This window comes from Phacochoerus africanus, chromosome 11 (assembly GCF_016906955.1).
Source record: "Phacochoerus africanus isolate WHEZ1 chromosome 11, ROS_Pafr_v1, whole genome shotgun sequence".
NCBI classification, from domain to species: domain Eukaryota; kingdom Metazoa; phylum Chordata; class Mammalia; order Artiodactyla; family Suidae; genus Phacochoerus; species Phacochoerus africanus.
In genome coordinates, this window is record NC_062554.1 from 16,310,062 (window position 1) to 16,328,014 (window position 17,953).

Consider the following 17,953-nt stretch of genomic DNA (forward strand, 5'->3'; position numbering starts at 1 on the left):
AATTTCTTTGGTGCAGAATGCAAATTGCCAGCAAATATGAGAGTGTAAAATGAGGAATTTGAAAAATGACAACATTTTAGAAGTTAATGTAGTAGGTTAAGATAGGCTCCTATTTCACCAATTATTTCCCAAAAGATTTTGTTTGTTTTTTTCTTTTTTAGGGCCATACCTGGGGCATATGGAAGTTTCCAGGCTAGGCTCAAATCAGACCTGCAGCGGCCGGCTTATACCACAGCCGCAGCAACTCAGGATCCAAGTCCGGTCTCCAACCTATACCACAGCTTGGGGCAATGCGAGATCCTCAGCCTGATGAGCAGGGCCAGGGATTGAACCCACATCTTCATGGATACTAGTCAGTTTCTTAACCTGCTGAGCCACGATGTAAACTCCAAAAGATGTATTTTTTTATTTTTTGTCTTTTTGCTATTTCTTTGGGCCGCTCCCGCGGCATATGGAGATACCCAGGCTAGGGGTTGAAGCGGAGCTGTAGCCACTGGCCTGCGCCAGAGCCACAGCAACACGGGATCCAAGCCGAGTCTGCAACCTACACCACAGCTCACGGCAACGCCGGATCCTTAACCCACTGAGCAAGGGCAGGGATTGAACCCGCAATCTCATGGTTCCTAGTCAGATTCGTTAACCACTGCACCACGACGGGAACTCCAAGACGTATTTTTTTAAAGCTGATTTCAAGTCAAGATTTAACTATTTTGCTATAAAATGTCTGCGTTAATTCTCTCTCCTCATAAGCAAAAGAAGGCTTACAGTTCTTATTTGTATGAATACTTAGATTAAAAAATATTGTTTAGTGGTTTTATAGTTGATTTAAGTGGAAACATAGCATTTCCACTGATTAATTATTAAACATCAGCTAATTGAACTTTATTTATGAAAGGCAGGTGTGTTCAAAGGTGTGAAATTTTTATTTATGTATTGTTTATATATTATTTATTTGTTGTGGCCACACATGTGGCATATGGAAGTTCCCAGGACAGGGATCAACACAGAATCCTTTAGTCAGGGTGGGGATCAAATCCACACCTCCGTAGTGACCCAAGCCGCTGCAGTCAGACTCTTAACCCACTGTGTCATAACGGGAAGGAACCCTGCAAAAATTTTTTAAATTAAGAGATTCATCATTTTCGAGACTGCTTATGTTTCCCTGAAATACTAAATTTAGATGATCTTAGTGCATTTTAGTGAGATTATTATATATTATACTGTATGTGATATCACAGTATGTCATATTTCAGGCCCACATCTGTATTATGAATGGGAGATGTGCAGAATTAGAACTAATAGAGAATAAGAGTAGGTAGGCAAAAAGAAAATATACCCAGAACAAAAATCATCAGGTTTCTTTTTCTTAAAACTGTAATTTTGGAAGGAAAAAAAGAATCTTTGCGGTCATTTTAGAGTTTATCTGTGAAGCTGTGATTCTACCTGCCCTGGACCCTCTAAGTTTCCTCCTCACACTGAACTCATTAAAACCAGTAGTCCCAGAGTTCCCATTGTGGTGCAATGGAAATGAATCTGACTCATCTCCATGAGGATGCAGGTTCAATCTCTGACCTTGAGCTGTGGTGTAGATCACAGACTTGGCTCAGATCCCACATTGGTGTGGCTGTGGCATAGGTGGTGGCTGTGGCATAGTTGGTAGCTGTAGCTCCAAACTGACCCAGATCTGGGGACTAGCCTGTGCTCTGGGTGCAGCCCTAAAAAAGCCAAAAACAAAACAAAACAAAAAACAAAAACAGTAGTCCCAAGTCTGGGAGGCAGGGCTCAAGGAAATTTGCCAGATTGTCTACCTGTCTAGCTTATAGGCTACCTTCCTGCCCTCAAGACACTGCTCCAGCTGGTTTTTCATCAACCCTGTGTTGATGACTACACCCTTCAGAGGAGGTCATTAGGCAACAATATATACTTCCTGACCATCAAAGCTTCCATAAAAATTGTAATTATCTCCCTAACAGGGGATGTTCCTTTCCAGTTGGTCCTCTGAAGCTTTCTCTGAGATGCAGCACAAGATGCCCTTGAAACTGGTTATGTGGCTACTGGGCTTACAAAGATACTGTCAGCAGTAATTGTTGACTCATTCTAGTTATCATCTTGACCAAACCTTGCAGATAGACCCCATTACCTCGCCACAAATCATCCCTGCCCCATCTATGTGTTACCGGGGACTTTCCACTTGCTTTAAGGTAATTGCTCATCTATTCATTGAATAAACTTCATGTAGGTTTCTTTATGGACATGAAACCCACATGCATTTCCAAAACCAAATCTGTATTAAAACAAACATATATGGCCTGAGAGATACTATGCCTGTAGAATTCCAGACGAATTCATTCCTAAAGGATCTGCATGCAATTCAGTTGCACCTATGGCAGCTCCTATTAGTTGAGCTGGGATAACAGTCACTCCTCAGCAATCAGCTCACATTCTCCTCAAACACCAAATCACTTGTGCCGGGATCTAATCATACATTACCATCCAGATGATTTTAGCTTTCCAGGACCAAAGTAAAGGAGTCAATATAAATAAATGCCTGCTAAAATCAATGATTTCCCAAACAAATTATCTGAAAGTAACCAAAGAATTGTTCAGCCCTTCTGTATTCCCAAATTCCTTCTAGGTACAATCCCAATGGGGAAAACTGGTAAGAACACATAAATCTATATTTTTCCTGACTTAATGATTTTCAATATAATCAAATAAGCAGGAGAAATAAAAAGGAGGCACTATTCACTCTTTACAGTAGCCAGGACATGGAAGCAACTGAAATGTCCTTCAACAGAGGAATGGATAAAGAAGATGTGGTACATATATACAATGAAACATTACTCAGGCATTAAAAAGAATGAAATAATGCCTTTGCAGTAACATGGATGGACCTAGAGATTATCATACTAAGTGAAGCCAGACAGAGAAAGACAAATATCATCATTTACATGATGATACAAATGAACTTATTTGCAAAACAGAAATAAACACATAGACTTCTAAAACAAACTTACGGTTACCAAAGGGAAAATGAGAGGGGGAGGGATAAATTAGGAGTTTGGGATTAACACATACACACTATTGTATAGAAAATAATCAACAAGGAACAACTGTATAGCACATGAACTCTACTCAATATTCTGTAATAACCCAGATGCAAGAATAATCTGAAAAAAATGGCTATATCTATTTGCATAATTGAATTAATTTGCTGTACACCTGAAACTAACACAACATTGTAAATCAACTATACTCCAATATAAAATAAAAATTAAATTTAAAAAAATACAACTAAAAAAAAAAAAAAGGAAGCACTATTTGCGGAAGCCCACTAGTGTTCATACAAAACTTCACCTTTTTTAGTATGTTATCCACTTTATTCCCTAACAATATTTTGTGACAAATTTCTCCTAAATGTTTTCTGATTTTCCCCCAAAGAAGAGCTTCCTTTAACAAATGACTCCACTTTTTTGTATTCTTCACTGACACCTCATTTGTCTCATTATAATATTATCATTGTAAGTTGGAGGACTCAGGGCCAGGACAATCAGGCAAGCATTGGACAATTCAGGGATTATGGAACCCTTAACTCAATTAGTAAAACTCTGACTTTGTTCCTTTCATTCACATAGTTTAAAGAATGTAAAACATCCTGCCAACTTTGTTTGTACCTTTCTACTAGGTCTTACCAGCCTTTTTTTTTTCTTATTACCTTAATTCATTATATTTCTACTAAATAAATTTAATGCCCTTCTTTCCTACTACAAGAGTGATTCCTTCTCCAATTTCCTCCCTTATCAATATAGTACAGTCAGCTTCTTTCCCCAATTGAGCATCTATTACAACCTGTGTGTGTATCGCTGGTCTAAGAACAATTTGAAAAGAAGGATCTTCCCTTATTCTCTTGTGTATAAATAGAATAATGTTCAAAATAGATATTAAAATGTTTAATGTATTAATTAACTAAATGACCAATTTTCTACAACTGTAGGAGGTGGGTGCAGTGGTAGCAAAAGATCCTCATGTGAGATATACAGGAGGTAAAATAGTTTCCCAGTCCACAAATTCAGGAATGCCAAAGAATTAAACTACTTTTCTACTTCTGAACCCAATTTTTTTTTTGCCATTTCTTGGGCCACTCCCACAGCATATGGAGGTTCCCAGGCTAGGGGTCGAATCAGAGCTGTAGGTCCCCCCGACCCCCAAACTACACCAGAGCCACAGCAACGCAGGATCCGAGCCTCATCTGTGACCTACACCACAGCTCACAGCAATGCCAGATCCTTAACTCACTGAGCAAGGTCAGGGATTGAACCCATAACCTCATGGTTCCTAGTTGGATTTGTTAACCACTGAGCCACGACCGGAACGCCTTCTGGACCCAATTTTTATCTTAAGTCCCCATTTGACTGAAGATGAAGAATGACTTTGGTTTGGTTCTTTTTGTTCCCCCATCCGCAATGAATTCAGGATTTGAATGGCAGTTCAAGACTTCCTCTATCAAGTTTGCTGAGTTGCATCTCAGTTGTGGGAGGAATGGGTGAGGGACTTTCAAACTAAGGCACTGGAGGCAAACAGTGTCTGGCCCTGAACATATTCTGTCCAAATGGATATTCTCTGAGAGGTAGATAATACAGTCTTTTTTTTATTTTTAGGGTTATACCTGCAGCATATGGAGGTTCCCAGGCTAGGGGTCAAATCAGAGCTGCAGCTACCAGTCTACACCACAGCCACAGCAACATGGGATCTGAGCTAAGTCTGCAACCTATACCACAGCTCACAGCAATGCCAGATCCTTAACCCCCTGAGCGATGCCAGGGATCAAACCCATATGCTCATGGATAATAGTTGGGTTTGTAACCACTGAGCCACAATGGGAAATCCATATAAACTGATTTTTTTGCCTGTTGTCATCTGCTCACTTTGGCATCTGCAGAGATGTCTGTATTTGCATCTGGTCAACAATTTTGAAGTTCATCCTTGCACTGAATTCTTCCCTTCAAACTTACTGAGAACTCTTCAGGGTCCAAACCATCACAGCCCATGTCTGCTCTACTAAGAGCTGTACAAGGCGGGAAGGGGTTGTCAGGGACAGCAGTGTGCAAGTTCCTTTCCTATGAAGAGAGACACCAGCCCCTAATGATATTCCTTCCTTCTTAGGGGGAAAAAAACGAATTGGGGGACAACCAGTAGATGTTTCAAGGGGAAAAAACCATCTTCAATGCACAAATAAATGTCAGTTTAACCTCTAAACAAAATTAAACAAATTTTCTGTTATGACATTGCTTAGAAGCTTTAAGATGCTGGCGCCTTCTAAGAGGGGGTATATCAATACAGCAAGTGTCTAGTTATTTGAGCAGCTCCTCTGGAACAAGCCATCCCTAGAATTCTGTTTGGAAAACATTGTTCCAATATGTCCTGCAATTACTGAATTGTTTTGTTACTTAATCACCAACACAACTCAGGGTACAAACCAGCATATGAAATAGCGTGACTCTGGGTCTCAGAATTTGATGTTTCATTTCAATGCAAAATTCTCCCTTACACCACCTCAAACAATATGTACAGGGGACCCTCCACGGCTAAATGGGAAAGGGCCAGGCTGAGCAATTGCCAATCTCTTCCTTCCTCTCCTTTTCTAACTAAGAGCTCATGTCAAGATGGAATACTAGTATTTATTTAATAAGGTTGGAAGCAGGGTGTTTGGAAAGAAAAATAGACAGGAAATGGAGTATCCAGCCCTGGTTTCTGCCACTAGCAACCTGTGTGGCTTTGTTAATGTACTTCACCTCTCTGAACCTCCACTTCCTCACTTTATACTGGGGACTTTTGAGTAAACAAGGGAGAAACTGGGCTTGACTTTCTATTCTAATAACATTCTGTCCAGTGACCATCATCACTGGCTGGTGGATCCACTTACCAGACTGTCAGGTAAGAAATCATTCCTCATACACAATCCAGAGCAGGAGGCATTAACATTGACAATTCCCTATGTTTACAGGGCACTTAGCAATTACTTAACCTCTTCACCACCATAAATGTGATTTGACCCTTAGGACAGCTGATTTTGAGCAGGGATTACTATTCTTTTTATAGACAAGGAAACCAAGTTTCGGATATTCATCCAAGGTCACACAGGTGTTAAGCGACAGAACTGAGCTTGAACTTTGACCTTCCCAGTTAGAGTCCCAGGAGTGTTTATTGATATAGTGTTTCCTTTCCATTCTAAAACTCCAGAAGGGAGAAATTTTGCTCCATCCTCCACTGCTGCCAGACAATCACTCTAGGGAAAGCGGTACTCATTATTTTTCTGAAGGGAAAACACAATGTTAACTCAGAAAACATAATAATTTTATGGTCTGAATGAAAAAAAAAAATTTTGCCCCTGTCAGATTCAATTTATATCATGAGACTAAATAAAAATTTTATGTACTGGGTGAAGGAAAAATGGAGAGAAAATGTCCTCAGTGGACAAGCTTAAATTATCTCCCATTTGAATGAGTTCATTTCCCAGAGAGTTTCATCAGGCTTTTTAATTAAGAGCAAATTGTTCATCTAGAGTCAGTAATTTGCCAGTGACCTCTTCTTAACTCTCCGGTCTAAGGTGACAGAAATGACAATGGGACTTTCAAATTAAAAACATCAAGCTCTTGCAGATACTGAGCCCTTCAGTTCAGTAACTGAGTCAGGGAAAGGAAGTGACCTAAGTGCAAATGATATTTTGGTCAAATTTCACCACTAAAATTAAGGCTCAGAGATGTTAAGTTTAGTAGGAAATGATACTGGAGATTGAAGACACCCAGGAACAGGTATAAATAAGAATATATATGCAAATATATCAACATATATTGTATGTGTATACTATACATATGTGGGTATATATATATGTATACACACACATCCATGTTTATATAGCATACTATGAGCATAGAAAAAATCAAAAGAATACTTTCTAAGTTGTTAATATGATGTTAGTACAGCAGTAGTTGAAAGTGAGCTGGAGGGATAGTAAGAGAAAAAGGAGAGGGAAGCAAAAGCAAAGAAAAAAAAGAACCGAAGCCCAAAGAGAATGCATGAATAGGATAGCTTTTATCCTATGTCAGCTTTCATATATAAGTGTGTGCACATCAAACTTTAAGGGATATACTAACAGCAGGAGGCTGACAAGATACGAAAGATTTTGAAAGCTCCAAAGAACAAATACTGTGTCTGAGGCTGCAGGAACTGGTGCTGGAGAGCTGGGCAGAGGCCTGAGCAAGGACAGCTAAATGCAGAATGCAAAGGAGACTGGACTTCCTTCTGAGGTCAAGTTAGAGCCACAAGAAGAGTGGCTGGCTGGACCTTGGATTTTATACAGGTCATTCTATCACTGGTGTCATGGTTAAATAGGATAGGAAAGTAAGGAACTAATGGTCTAAATTAGAAGTGGTGAGTGGTAATGCGATTGGTTAGAAGTGTAGAATTCAGAAAAAATAGGTGCCACAACCATCCCCACAGTACGACTTTATGCATTTACCTATATTACTATATTATTGTTACCACTACAACTTAGTTGCTACTATTTAATCAGGACTTACTCTGTCCCAGGCACTATGTCAAGAACTATATATTTTTGTCATCCTAATTAACAGTAAACCCTTAAGACAGGCACCAGGCTGCCAACAACTGTACAAAGTATTGCCTGAGCCATGAAAAAGTGACTCTGGCAAAGACAAGAATCAAACAGAAACCGCAATTTGCAAGAGAAACATGGCTTGCAAACCAAACCATGATGTATAACAGAAACTACCTACATTCAAAATGTTTTAATACCAACTCATTCATATCCAGTTATTCCCTCAAAAGACCATGAATTGTTTAGACAGCAAATTCCCAAAGACTCATATATTCCCAAAGTAAGATCTCTCATTCTTTCAGCAACTCACTTAGTTAACAAATTATAACTTCCCAAACATATTTATTAGTTTATACCCTGAAACTACCCCATGACTAACTCCAGCCTCTAAAATAGTCTAAACCCCATCACTAAGCATCAGAGAAATTCAAATTAAAACCACTATGAGATATCAGCTCACACCAATTAGGATGGTTATTATTTAAAAAACAGAAAAGAACAAGCATTAGTAAAAATGTGGAAAAGCTGGAACACTTATGTACTGTTGGTGAAAATGTAAAATGATGCAACCACTATGAAAGAGAGTATAGAGATTCCTCAAAAAACTAGAAGCAGAATTACCATATGATCCAGAACACACAATTCTGGATATATATCCAAAAACACTGAAAGCAGGATTTTGAAGAGATATTTGCATACACACATTCATGGCAGCATTACTTACAATAGCCAAGAAGCAACTGCTTATCTACAGATGAATGGATACACAAAGTATGAAATACACATACAATGGAATATTATGCAGCCTTAAAAAAGGAAGGAACTGCTATCCTATCACATACTACAACATGAATGGACCTTAAGGACATGATGTTAAATAAACCAGTCATAAAAAGACAAATACTGTATGATTCCACTTATCTGAAGTATCTAGAGTAATCAAATTCATACCAAAAAAAAGGAGAATGGTGGGTATCAGGGCCTGGGGGAGAAAAGGAGTAGGGAGTTGTTGTTTAATGAGTATCAAGTTTTAGTTTTGCAGCATAAAAAGTTCTGGAGATCTATTGCACAATGTGATTGTACTTAACATCAATGAACTATATATTTTAAAATGGTTAAAATGGTGCATTTCATGTTATTTGCCACAATTAAGAATTCAAAATCTAACCAAACAAAACACAACCCTCTATGCTCCTTGCTGTAACCTAACTCTATGGAGTCACTACTGAGACTCTGTCAAGATGGTGCTCTCCCATTCAAAACAAGCATATAAACCTAGCTCTTCGTGATCAGCAGGCTTCCCTAATAGTCATAGAGGGACTTGTACAGTGTGCCCAGTACACCCTGCAGGTTCACCCTGCAAGTCACAAGTTCTCTAATGCAGTGGTCAAGAACACGGAAGTTGGGACACTAGTTTCACCAAGGGACTGGTGAAAAAAATTTCACCAAGGGAGTAAGTGTTTATTGCATAGGACCATCAAAATTAAATAGGATAAATGAAAATGTCTGGCACGGTGCCAAGCACCATGTGAGTAGATGCTTCATACACACAGCTGGTGATATTGCTTCATGCTCATTCATCACAGGCCTCCCACAACATCATCATCCTGAATGAAAAGTGGGAAGAATTCCTTCCCTCTCTATCTGATGTTTCCTTTTTGTTTATTTTCTTAACCACCATTCATTAAGCTCCTACAAAGGGTCAGGCTCAGAGCTAGGTGTTGGGAATGTAATGCAGAGGCGCTCCATCATGGAGGAGTTTCACGTCTGGTAGGAAAGGCAAACGCCCACCCAAACGACACAAAGAAAATGGGTTAGTGAGGATGCTGAGAGTGGAGTGAGCACAACACCATCTACCTTCAGGGTTCCAAATTAAAACAGCCTCACTGAGGCTTTTTAAATCCTATCTGCAGGAAAATTAAAATAAATACTAATAAAAATAGTAACAATGGACTGGTTTCATTCTGGAAGCCTGAAAATAAGCTGGATAAAGGAACCAAAGACAGAACCCATCGCTTTGGTTTCTTCTTCACAGGACCTTTGTTCTTTTAAAAAATAATTCCAGGAATTCCCGTCAGGGCACAGAGATTAACAAACCAGACTAGCATCCATGAGGATGTGGATTCAATCCCTGACCTTGCTCAGTTGGTTAAATATGTTGTGTTGCTGTGAGCTCTGGTATAGGTCACAAACACGGTTCAGATTGCATGTTGCTGTGGCTGTGGCATAAGCCAGTGGCCACAGCTCTGATTAACCCCAGCCAGGAACCTCCATATGCCATGCATGCAGCCCTAAAAAGAAAAAAAGACAAAAAAAATCCACAATATATAAACACACACACACACACATACACACACACGGAATATTACTTAGCCATAAAAAAGAATGAAATAGTGGCATTTGTAGAAACATGGGTAGACCCAGATATTTTCATACTAAGTGCAGTAAGTCAGAAAGAGAAAGACAAATATCATATAATATCATTTGTACATGGAATCTTTTTTAAAAAAGGATACAAATTAACTTATTTACAAAACAGAAATAGACTCACAGATATAGAAAACAAACTTATGGTTACCAAAGGAAAAAGGGGGTAGGGATAAATTAGGAGTCTGAGATTAGTGTTTTACTACACATAAAATAGATAAGCAACAAGAAACTACTATATGCCACAGGGAACTCTATTCAACATTCTGTAATAACCTATACCAGAAAAGAATCTAAAAAAGAATAAACATATTTGTGTATGTGTGAGTATAGCTGAATCACTCTGCTGTATGCCACAAACTAATACAACAATGTAAATCAACTACACTTCAATTTAAAATAATAATAATGATTCTACCAGTTGAAATCCTTGTTGAGAAGAGACTCTAGAAACAGACTGTCATCAGCCTTAGAATTTTCCCTCTCTTTTCCCAAAAGAAGGAAGAAAAGGAAAATCAACTAACTGTGTGCACAATGCTAAATACTTTGATACATGGTCTCTTATTTCTCTTCATAGCATCTCTGCAAACAAAGTTCATGTTCTCACTTTCACATATGACAGAAATGAGGCTCAAAGATGTTCTACACTCTGCCCCATGTCACACAGCCATTCAGTGTGAGAGCTCGGGTCAATATGACCTAGAATTCTGTGTTGAGTTTCAATCTCCCACCCTGGTAGGGCTATGACAGCTCTTCAATTGCAAGCATCTTATTATTCTCAAATTCTTCAGAGAAAAAAGAAAAACAGATCCAAAGGTAGCTTTTCTAGAGACACTCTTAGAAGTTGGAAAGTTGAGACACTTGCTGACCCAAAGGATCTTGAATTTTACAGCGTCTCAGTTTCTTGTAAGCAATCAAATGGATCACCAAAGAAAAGCTGTTATAAATATTCCAGCAAGTTGAACTTTCAGGACAGTTCTGAAATCCATGCCCAGGAATATCGAAAACGTGGGAACTGCAAATGTGTATCTATATAATGCTGTGTTAATATTCACTGCTCATTCTCTCTCCTGCTTCAGTGGTGGAAAAGATTAATATATCATTCAGTTAATACAAAGTATAATTTATTTTCAAAGTGATGTGTTTACTTTACAACATCAAATCTGGCAGCTCTATGCAGTGCTGCTCTGTCAACTGGAATAATGCCTTTAATGAACTTGTCTCTGGAATATCAAATATGTAATCTGCTGTATGACTTGCAACTCTACTGCTTAGACCTTCATCATCTGGCCTACTGGCTTCCACTATCAAGAAAAAAGAGTCCATTCCAGGGCTCTGACCTCAATAAGCCACAAAGTAGCAATCAGAATATGCAGGGTTAGTTCCAGTTTGCTCATGGTTTATCTATAACGCCACTACTCTAACCAAGGAGCACAAATTGGACAGGAGTATCTTACCAACCCAGAATACTCTGCTCCTGGATAGATAATATTTTTCAGAACCATCATATTCATATTGCCTTCCCCCTCCCCGAGAAGCAGAGTATGGTCCTACAGGAACCTAATGCCCTCTCCTGGGGCCCTTATTAGGTGATGCTCAGATGCTGCAAAGCCAACACTTTGGCTAGCAACTAGGCTTTGCCATTCTGCCATATGACCCTAGTCCGTTATGAGAATTTAATCCATCTGGCCATTATGCTTCTGAGAACCAAAAAAGGCAAGCCCAAAATAACTGCTCTGCCAAGAGCAGTGATTCCATGTACTCATTCCTGTGCTGCTTTCAATCTGATCTTTTTCTCACTTGGCTATCTTTTCTCAAGATTTACCTGTGGCCCTCAGAGTGTGAACTTTGTGTTGTCTGATCTCCCCCAGTGAAACCTCAAATTAACCAAGGGACTATGTAAATTTGGCCCATCCAATTCATTTAAAAAAAAAAAAGATTGTGTGTTCCAGCATTATTCTAGGTGCAAAGAATAACAAAGAAACAGAGCAGGGGAAAAAATAATCTATTTATCTCATGGAGTTTCCATTCTATGGGGTAAAGCAGATAATAAGTCAAATAAGTAAGTTATATACGGTGATGGAGATAAAGAGAAAAACTAATGCAGGAAATGGATAAGGAAGGATAACTCAACTGTAAACAGGGTCCTCAATGCCTCCCTCTGGAAGTGATATTTTAGCAAAGACCTCAATCAAGTGAAGGAGAAGGACTGCTAGTTGAGCTGCCTCTTAGGAATAACTTGCCATATTGAAGAGTCATGGAGAGCATGAGTGTTGGGGTCAAGTGGTTCTACCATGGGCTAGTTTAGAAAGGAGCAACACATTATCTTCTCTGGGCCCCCACACTCTCAATGTAAAATAGAGACAACAGCAGCTTTCTCAAAGGAATTTTGAGATTTCAATGAGATAACATACATAAAATCTTCAGAGAAGCTCCGTCAATATTACTTGAATAGATAAGATGATATATAAGTAGAGAGATGGGCAGATTGACAATAGGATGTGACACATTAGAATACTATTAGATGGGATAGGATAATATGGGAGAGGGGAAGACAGGGCAGGACAAGAGAGCTAAAAGGGAGCACATAGGTATGTAGACAGAAAACAAATATTTAGGTCCACAGGCTCCAACATTATTACTTGGCCTCCCCTCAACTGGGGCACCTCGCTACTGTATCTGATAATGAAGAAGGTCTCTGATTTGCACCTTAGACCTAGCTCTCACACTAACAATTAGTGTGACCTTGGGCAAGGCAGAGAGTATTTCTGGATTTTACTTCCCTCATCATAAAGTGAGCATGGCATATTAAATAACTGCTATGCCTTCTCCAGCTCTATTACTATATGTGTCAATAAGGTCCAAAATGTATGGACTTTACCACATCCAAATAAAGAAATCATAATTATTTATTCAAAAGGATGGAGGTTTCTTCTTTTCTTAAAAACAGTTTAGGTGTTCCCATTGTAGTTCAGTGGGAATCTGACTAGCATCCACGAGGATGCAGGTTCAATCCCTGGCCTTGCTCAGTAGGTTAAGGATCTGGCATAGGATCTGTGGTGTAAGTCGCAGACATGGCTGGGATCCTGCGTTGCTGTGGCTGTAGTGTAGGCCAGCAGCTGTAGCTCCAATTCGACCCCTAGCCTGGGAACCTCCATATGCTGCAGGTGCAGCCCTATAAAAGGCAAAAAGACAAAAAAAAAGTTTGAAAAAATTTAACATTTAAAAGAAATTTGGCCATCCCCATGGCCAGTGGAAGTTCCTGGGCCAGGGATTGAACCCATGCCATAGCAAAGACCCAAGTCACAGCAGTCACAACACTTAATCCCTAACTTCTAGGCCACTATGGAACTCCAAAAAAACAGTGAGATATTTAACATTTATTGAGCATCAACTATATCCATAACCTTATAATATAGGAAGAATTAAAGAAACATGCAAGAGTGGAAACAATTGCAAATTTTTTAAAACATAAATGCATGGTCCAAGGCTTAACAATATTATGTACTTAAAATCTCCAGCAATTAACCTCTGGCACTTGTAAAATTTAGCGTTTGAACATATCTTCTGTGTCAATTTTCCATGCTCCTACAAGTATAAAATTACCTTAATTTCAAGTTTTTAAAATCTACTCCAGACAATAAAAATTAACTCCATTTCATTCCAATGTTATCTAATAATCACAAAATCTCAAATGAACATCCAAAATATAAAATGAATGAATATCAAAAAATATGCCAGCCCAGCTCCCTATCCTCCATGAGATGGCATACACTAACTTATAAACTGATGACTATTTATTCATTCACTTATTTATTTGTTTGGAGGCAATTACTGAGAGACTAACATGTAAGTATCCACAGGCAGGAACACAAACATGTCAAGGCCTTTGCCTTGGAAAAGCACAGGTTAGTGGGAGAGAAAGAGAGTGCTTGCTAGAGTACTGAATGATAAATGCATAATCATTGTGAATACATGATAGAGGTTTGTCATCAGAGAGAGGTTGAGAAATCACCCTTTGGGCAAATATTTCACAAAAGCAATACATTCAAGAAATTTTAAAGAATGAGTTTGTCAGGAAAACAATTTTTCAACAAATGTGTCTCACACTCAAAATCAGAAAAAAAGCGGTAGTCATTATTTCAAGGTGATGGGTCTACAGGGAATTATTTTTTCTCTTTTGTCCTTTTTGGTGTTTTGGATTGTATCCAAGTCATGTTTTATTTCTATCATCAGAAAGTGATGCAATGTTAATACCATAAAATGAACTACGTTCTGTTTATGTTTAAGGCCCTTAAGTTTTATAAAGTTTACGCTAATTTTCCTCTAATTCATCAAAGGTGATAGCAGTCTGGTGACTAAAAAAGTAGAAATGTCATCTTTGGTTTCCTGATAGAGAAATAATACAGTCAACATGTACTAGCTCAAAAGCTCCCGAGAAACTCCTGCAAGTGCCAGGAAGCAACAGTGCTCGAGGAGCCGTCAGACTGTGCAGAGGTTCACCTTACCCAGTCTGTGTCATCTCTGATGGGTGCTCTTACACTTGCCCTTTTCTGACTATTTGCCGAACTTCTACACATGCTTCAATACTTACTTCTGACATTTCTTTTGTGATGCCTTCTACTATAAAGAAGAGAGAGAAATAAAAATAAGACATATCTGTTAGTTTTCTTCCCAAAAATAGAATCAAAGGGCCTTAAGAAAGGGCATTTCCAGTTCTAGTGCTACCTCAGCTCATTGCCTTGCCTTGGTGAGCCCTTTGGACGTGTTACTCCTGCCGCTCTGCTACTCAGCGATACCTCCTAATATATTGTGTTTTTCGATTCTTGTCCTCCGCATTCTTAGTTGAGGGTAAGATACACTTATCCTCCGACCAGGCCTCATGGATCACTTAGATACCTAGATGCCCATGTGCAACTTCAACACAAAAACATCAGTTCTGTGCGGTAATACTGATTCCGTCCTACTAACCCGAAACTTTGACTGAAGAATACTTTAGAGTGATTTTAATTCATGCTTTGTTATATAGGTCCCCAATAAAAAATGGAGTAACTGTAATTATGGTTCAATAACTGTAATTTGCAAAACAAAAGGTCTTTGAGATATATTCAACAAATTTTACTGAATTCTTACTATAGCCAAGCATTATACCTCAAGAAGCATGTGTTCTAGTGCGGGAGACAGACTAAGTATTTCCAAATAAAAAGGTGATAAATGACTGGATAAAGAACCGTCTCTGGCATGAAAAATGAATATTCGGTATATTCTGAAGAAACTCTTCATGGTCGAATTCATAAATGTCATCCTGACAATACCAGACTTGACTGAGTACCCCTCCACTATGCTTTCAAAGTGCCCTTCACCTAATAACACATTTCTTATTACTTTGAAATTATCTATTTATATTTTTACCTCTCCTGTTGCTGTGAACTTCTCACAGACAAATCATATCTCCTATCATTTTTTAGGCTTTAACATTAATTACTCATCTAGCAATTAGGAGCTAATATACAATGACTATACACCATCGAAAATCATGTACAGTAGTAGAATCCTGTTCTGGCCTCTATAAAATGTCCATAAACCTCTACACATACTGATTAAACATGTAGCCTCAACAGACTGTGAAGAAAGCATTCAACACACACATACACAAAAATTGGCCAACATTGACCTAAATGATCATAGCTGAGGAGAGATAAAAGCTCTCTGGTCGATTTTCTTTGGACTCCTTCCTCCATACCAGCTTTCAAAGCTATCAAAACCTACATGAATATGCATAAGGCATGAAAAAAAATTTGTTTTAAACCCACAAGGTAAATAGGTGATTTTTTTTAATATACCGAGAAAGCCATGTTAATTTCAAATAGGTATATCATTAGAGTAGCATTCAAAGTTTTCTTATGTTCTGAAGATAAACTTCAGCCTTCAAAATAAAGTCACGCTTTCATGGGATCACACTGAATCATATCCTCCAAAAACAGGATGGGGAGGGCTGGAGGCAAGAAATTGGGAAGAGCCATGCTATCTTCTGTCGTGGAAGAAACGCTAGTGAAAAAGCTTAAAATCCTCAAGTCAAAACCACCCCTCATTTGAGAGAGAAGGTATACCATTTTACTGTACAATAAATGACAATTATTTAATAAAAATATGCCAGATCTAAGTAATATTAATTAAGCTCTTCAAAAACAATTTTTTTTTCAGAAAATGGAAAAATCTTTCAAGAGGTAATGTGGGATAGGCCAGTTCTATAAAAAGAAACAAGAACAAATAAATAATAAAGCCAATTGCTTCTTAAATTTATCTTGATAAAAAGGGAAACAGCATTCAGAATCATGTGATTTGCCCACACTGTGATTTGCCCAAAAGTGATGTTCAGTATTCAAGAACTTTTTCATATTGTCAAAAAAAAAAAAAATCTAACCAAGAAAAAAAACAGCAAGGTTTTGCAGAAAAGTCTTGAGTCTTCCTTTTTATCCCATATACTTGTCTTTCCTATTTCACTCTAATTCCCAAACAATGTAAAAGAAAACTGAGCTTGAAAGTCCCCCCAAATGTATATGGAGTGAGGTGAGAAAAATAAGAAAAATAATATTACAGTGTTCGCCTTCATGACAAAGGTAAGATATGCATTAATTGAATGTACACGTTTAAAACAATCCTCAAAGTATTTTTTTTAATTTTGCTATTTAAAATTTTAACCCACTTATGCCCATTTTACAATCGGAAAAGAATTCAGCACCAAGGAATAACATAAGTAAAAGAACAATAAAATCACAGAACATTTTAAAATGGCATAAACAATAGCAATTGACCAAAAAAAAATCCATCTAAAACAACAGCAATCATGTTCTAATAGCAAAGTTTTCTTTCCTGAAGCTTCAGAGATACCAACTGTCTGAGTGTGCCTGGCACACTCAGATATACATCCAGAGTTCCCATGTGGCTCAGCGGGTTAGGGATCTGGCATTGTCACTGTAGTGGCTCTGGTTACTGCTGCGTCAAAGATTCGATCCCTAGAGCAGGAACTTCTGCATGCCACAAGTATGGCACAGATATATTATAATACACACACACAAGTGGCTAATAGATTGCCTAGATAACTCTGGCTTGAAGTCTAACTCCAGATACCAGATACCAGCATAAATACTACTTGCTTATTAACTTTAACTTATTCGTAAGACCCTTACCGCTAAGTGAAAATCCATTAACTAAAAGTTTAAAGATCCCACTAATTTTAATGTAAAAATTTTGATGTTTCAACTCAATCAAAAATATTGAAACAATTTTCACAGGTTAAAGAAATACAACCACTGAACAATAAAAATAAGTTATATGAAGAAAATCTGTGTTTTGTTTTACTCCACCCCAATTCTGACTTGTTCCTACCATTATTTAGCTGTTGATGTCTTGATTCTTCTCATGTCCTATTTGACATGAAATTTCAGCAATATCCTTCCTTAGCTTGGATTTCTGATGGATCTAGTTTCTAACTGATGGATCTTTTTATCTCTCTCTACGGATCCCTTCACACAGCACAGCTGTAGCTGGTATGAATACTCATTTTTCAATCCCATTCTTCCTTCAAAACAATTCAAATGTTACGTCTTCTTTGAACTTTTTTAGTGACCAGTCTTGCCTCAGGCATTATATGCCATTCCAGATACAATAGGACAGACACAACTTTGATATTCCCAAAGAAATTTGTGGCTATCCTAAGGAATTTTCTCACTCATTAATGTGGCACCCTCCGTACTCTAGATTAGGATATCTTTCAACGTAGTTACTATGTCTTATTCATTTTCATATCTTCAAATCTTTACACACAACTTTGTTATTTATTATTTACTGAGAGTTTACCATATATGCAGAAACTAAACTATATGCTAGGAATAAAATGAAGCACAA